This window comes from Gracilinanus agilis, chromosome 6 (assembly GCF_016433145.1).
Source record: "Gracilinanus agilis isolate LMUSP501 chromosome 6, AgileGrace, whole genome shotgun sequence".
NCBI lineage: Eukaryota > Metazoa > Chordata > Mammalia > Didelphimorphia > Didelphidae > Gracilinanus > Gracilinanus agilis.
This window is the reverse complement of record NC_058135.1, coordinates 164119385-164125384: the sequence shown is the minus strand read 5'-3', so window position 1 is coordinate 164125384 and position 6000 is coordinate 164119385. Positions and strand designations below refer to the sequence as shown.

General features: G+C 36.9%; 1 protein-coding gene across 1 annotated transcript in view; it reads right to left on the bottom strand.

Moving 5' to 3' along the window:
• Positions 1-6000, bottom strand: part of CHIC2 (cysteine rich hydrophobic domain 2) — a 44935-nt gene that overhangs the window by 17516 nt on the left and 21419 nt on the right. The window lies entirely within an intron of this gene.

The window sequence follows — 6000 nt, the reverse complement described above, 5'->3', positions numbered from 1 at the left end:
TATATATATATATATATACATACACACCCAGTGGAAAAAAAATAAATTTTAAATTTTAAATAAAAAAAAAGAATGTTCTTGTCACCACAATAGCTTTTTTATGGTAAGATTGTTTTTTGTTTGTTTGCTTATTTTTCTAGCTTACTTTTTTACTTTGAACCTGATATCAGGGCTATTTTTTGTTCACTTGTGGAGGAAATGTTTGGGCTGACCTTGTTGAAGTACTGAGTGTTATATTATTCTAAGACCTCAGGACAGCTCAGGCTGGAGACCTAACAAGCTTTCAGTGCTCCTAAAGTTGTCTAAAATTCAGGGACAGTCTCATCACTGGCTCCCTGATCTGAGCAATTAAATTTCCTGCACTGGGGTTAGGCCTGAGCAACAGCTTCTTGGACTCAGCCAATATCAGCCAGCTAGAAAGCTATGCTCCCTTCAGTCTAAGATTCCTATCCTGGTTACTACTCTGTAGGATTCAGACTGGAGAAGACTAAATGAGATGTTGCTCTGTACCACACAGCTGTGGCTTGCTTCTGAACTTTTTATTCAGGACATAGCCCACGGTTGATGAGTGCTCCTCACTCTGGATGATTACTTCTGTTTTGTTTTGTTTTGTTTTTTTGGCAGCTACTTCTAGATGCAGGTCCCTGGACTTTAATCCTGAACCGAGAGTAAGTGACCAAGCTGCCAGGAGGCACCTATTTCTGAACCTGCCTGAGGTCACAGTGCCCTGTTATGGATCTGGGACCTTGTCTTGTCTATGAACACAGTACCTATGGCAAATTTATGACTAGATTCCAACCCTAGTATACATAAACTATGTGTCTTCCTATGACAACTTGAGATGATTCACTGTGAGGGTAGAAAGCTCACTGTACTTCTTCCTGTTATTCTACCATATAAGTTCCACCCTGTTACATATAAATTAATGACAGATTAAAAATACAAAACTAGGAATGGCTTGAGGATTGCTAACTTTTTGATCTCTACATAATTAACACTTCTATCCCTCGTTTCCAAAAGTCCTCCTCTTCTATAAGATTATTATGATCCCACTTAACCAAAAGGTCACCAACTAACTTGTATTAACCTCAAGGACTAAGACTATGTATTATATCATTTTATTCTTGACAGATAATTTGTTTAAATAAATGTTTACCATGATAATACTCAATAGCCCCAACCATCCAGACAAGGCAGGAACAATTTATTTTGCAATGTTAAGCCAGTGACTTCCATTTGTAAGAATTTAAAATTTAGATTTCATGCTAAATATGAAAGTTCTAAAATAATGTGGTCACTGATTTAAAAAATTAACCCTTAAGTCACAAGTCTGTTAGCTGCTCTTAAAAATTTAGCTTAATACAGATATAGTAAAAGAGAAAAATGAAGGAAGTAGAAACTATTGCCTAGCTAGATACCCTGTAATTTCTGTCTGAAGAAGTCTAGCTCACCACCTGGCAAGGGCTCTCAAGTCCCAATCTCCATGCGGAGTTATGGTAGTCTCTTAAGCCAGGAGTCTCAATGGTGTCTTCAGCAAGGGCTCCACCAATGCAGCCTCCTCCAGAAAAGGAAAGCCTCTCCAGAAACAATCTCTCCAGAAGCCAGGAAAGGAAGGCCAGCTACTCACCCAGCAAGTCGACCCAGGATCCAAGGAAAGAGTCTCCCCTCTTTCAGTCCAGCTCACCAATACAGAGTGGCCAAAGACTAACTCCAAAGGAGAAGTTGGACAGAAATTTCAGGACTTTTTCCACATCACTTCCTGTCCCTTTACCACTTTATGGAAATCAATCACAGTCTTTCAATTTGCCTAGCTAGGCAATAGCCTCTGAAATTGTCACCTACTCTAACAAGTGACTTGTGAATTCTCTTACTTAATGTCAAGTAGGGATACTTTAAGTTCTTGATTTGATTAACTAAAAATAGGCAAAGGGAGAGTTAATCCTATCTTCACATATTCCCATAAGCATTCTCTGAATTTCCCCCCATAGTCTAGAACTTCTACTACCAAGCTTAGATAATTTGGAGATCTGAGGTTTTTGTGAAGTTCAGAGGCAATTTTGGTCTATCTCCTTTAATGAAAAGAAGCAGAGGATACTAACATACTATGAAGATTAAAATCACCTTCTATTTACTATTTACTGTTTCTTTCATTTTTTTGAGTCAATTTTCAGATGGACAACAGATAAGTATTTTGCATATGTTGTAAGGGCATTTTAAAAAAGAATGAAAAAATATTGTGATAATGAGATTAAATCTACTTTGCCCATTCTCAAATCTAATCACCAAAAGTATAAACAACTCCACTTAACTCACATGTTGGGAGGTCTGTGATTCATGGATGCTAGAGTGAGTGACGAATCAGAATTTACTGACTGCCTCCTGGGCAGTCCTAAAAACAGTGTCTGTCGTGATTGGACACATAAACTAAGAGGAAGGCACAGGAAGTGATGTACAAGAAACCCCTGTAAAAGTGAGTGACCACTTCCTGTGGATCTTCTTGTTCGTGACTTGAACCTGGAGGAGCGCTGGCTGGGACCCTGGTGAGACTGCTCTTAATCTCTCCCTTGGAATTACATGTGGTGAGTGTAAAGACTAAATCTTCCTGGATTCTGTGAAGGAACTCTCCTTTCAAGAGAGGACCAGAGACTGAAGCTTTTGCTTCATTCATCCCCGGGCCCTCAGGCCTTAGGGACTCTTGGCTCAGCCTTCTCCAATTAAGGACTAGTTAAATCTGCCTGGTTTGAGCCAAAGGCCGGAGCAAATTACTCAGTGGGTTAGATTACTTATACTATCTTATTCTCTCTCTAATTTTCTTACTTTCTCTCTCTATTCTCATTTGTAAATAAACTTCCATAAAATTCATTTTCACTAGAAGTTATTCTTTAATTGAAGATTGATAATTATTCAATTCCCTGGTGATCAAACCTTTTAATATTCACCCAACCAAAACCCCTTTTTTCACCCCTTACAATATCAATGTCTATAATTGAGCCAAAGCCTCTATTTTCAAGGCACAATCAAGATAGTGATGGCAAGAAATTAAAATATTTTCTACCCCAAGTATTTATAAAAGTTTAAAAAATAACTAAAAAGTGACCTACTTGGACAAATAAAAATTCAAAATAATGCATCAACAAAAAGATAGATCATAGAAATCAGACAAGAAAGAAAATTTATAAATAACTAGTCTAACTTTAGGGTTCCTTTTCTCCATCTATTGCTGCTACCTAAACAAGAAATTATACTACAGTGTGTGTCTTCAAATTTACAAAATAACAAGGCCATAAATTAGTACCACAAAAATTGAAGACTTAAATATAGAGAATTATCATATATCAGGATCTAATCCCGGCTGAGCCACTAACAAGCTGTGCCACCTTGGGGAAGTCACTTAACATCTCTCTGAGCCCTGGTTTCCTCATCTGCAAAATAAGAGGATTACATTCTAGGTATTTTCCAGCTCTAAAATTCTCCTAGTCAAAAAAAGTAAAGGGTTAGAGGAAGGTCCTATTTGTACAGAAATATTTATAGCACCTTTTTTATGGTTACAAAGATTTGAAAAGTGAGGGGATGTCCATCAATCGGGGAATGGCTAAACAAGTTACGGTATATGATTGTGATAGAATACTATTGTCCAATAAGAAATGACAAGCAAGATGATTTAACAAAAACCTGGAAAAGATTTACAAGAACTAATGCAAAATGAAGTGAGCAAAACCAGGAAGGCATTATACACAATAACGGCAATATCGTACGATGGTCAATTGCAATTGGCTTAAATGAGCTCAATAATACAAAGATCCAAGACAATTCCAAAGGACTCATGATAAAAATGCCACCTCCCTCCAGAGAAAGAACTGGTAGAAGTCTGAATGAAGATTGAAACATACTATTTTCCAACTTATTTTCTTCACTGGTTTATTACACACACATACATACATGTACATATATGTTTGTGGATGTGAATCTTCATCCACAACATGACCAATGTGAAAATATGCTTTGCATGATTACACAAGTATAATTTAGATCAAATCACTTTCAGTCTTAAGCAGGGGGAAGAAAAGGGAAGGGAAAGAGGAAGAGATTTTAGAACTCAAAATTTTAGAAAACAAAAGTAAAAATTATTTTTACAAGTAGTTGGGGAAAAAAGTAAGTCATATAAAGTTCTCTAAGTCTATAAGATAAATAATAGCAGCTTTGCACAAGTATGACTTTGTATTCTAGCTTTATCAAACACTGTAAATATGACAAAAATTACCTAAATTACAAAAGTTCTACTGTAGAATCATACCAGAAATGGAAAGATTCCTATATTGTGAGAAAAAGATGGGGGAATTCTTAATAGAAACTGGACTTGGAAAAGGACTATGAAGCCCTTCAAAATTCATAATAAAAACAAATTATCTTTTCATCTTCTGTGCCAAAAACTTTTATACATTTTTATTTATATTGTAAGACAATAGACAAATAAAATTCATTTTGTCAAGTTTCCTGTTCTAACAAAATTGAAATAAAAACCAACACATACATTTAATGCATCCATAACCCTCTGATAGTTCCTATTTGGAACACACAGAGACTATAAATTCCTTAAAACAAGGGATTACCTTTTGCCTTTCTTTTTTATCCCCAGTACTGAGCATAATAATGCCTGGTAGATATCAGGTACTTATTAAATGCTAGCTGACATTATGCTTTATTTTTTTGTGATTCTTGTATATGACATCTTCCAAAGAAGAATTAATGAAACATGCTGGAGTATTTCTTTAAGATTTCAACTTTTCCTGGGTAACAATAAATCAGTCTATCATTCAGCTGATACCTATCTTTTACAATATGAATAGCTCACCTACTTTTACAAAGTTACATTTATTTACTTTTTGGATTTCACACTATTTCTTACAGTTATCAGTGATAATAGGCAACAGCCAATTTATAGTCACTATGTATCTTTCCACTGCCCTTTAGATCACTGGCAGTTTTGATTAAGAGATTATGGTATTTATTTACCTTTTTAATAAATATTCAATTTGAATATATTTATATTGAATATATTTACCATATTTACCTTAGTTCTGAACTGTCAGATCTGTGTAGTATCCCATTCTCCACCCCTTCATCCCCTCCACCTCCAATGTTCCTATTCCAGAAGGGTAGCGAGACCTCTCCCATATTGACAAATGATGACAAGGTGAACAATGGGAGGAACATAGGACACATGCACTAAGGCTCTGGCATTCCAGAAGAATCCCCCAAACCTGCACAGTCCTTATTCCCTTTCTGGTGATGTATACCCAAACCACACTTCCATCTGAATTTGGCCATGCCCATTTTCTAGGATTTTTATAAAAGATAAAGATTTCTCTGGAATGGGAGAAGACAAGACCCCAGACCCTAATAAATATGCAAACCCTGATCCACAGGGCCTCCCTGCCCCCAACTCCACACTTCGGTCTTGCTACTCACCAACTGGAGAGCTGCTATTCCAATCAGCTCCAGAGAAGCTACTCTACTAGCCCCTGGACTTATCCATCAGCTCAAACTATCTGATTAGTCCCCAGGCTCTTCCATCAGCTATTAGGCTATTTCACCACCTTCAATTTCTTCAAATAAAATTATTTTCTTACTTCTGGATTGAACAGCAGTCTCCCATTCTTTTTTTCTTTCTCCTAAAACCCTGACCCTCCATCTTAGAATCAATATTGCATATTGGTTCTAAGGCAGAAGAGTGGTAAGGGCTAGGCAAAGGGAGTTAAGTGACTTGCCCAGGGTCACACAGCTAGGAAGTATCTAAGACTAGATTTGAAGCCAAGACCTCCCATCTGGACCTGTAGATCTCAACCTACTAAGCCACTTAGCTGCCCCAGAAGTCTCCCATTCTTGGGGTGAGACTCTGCTTGGGTGTGTTTCTCCCACGACAGTAGGAAAAGTATGGGTATATGGCCTAAAAAAGAAAGACTTAGCAAGAGTATTATAGCTGTTCAACAATATTCAAAT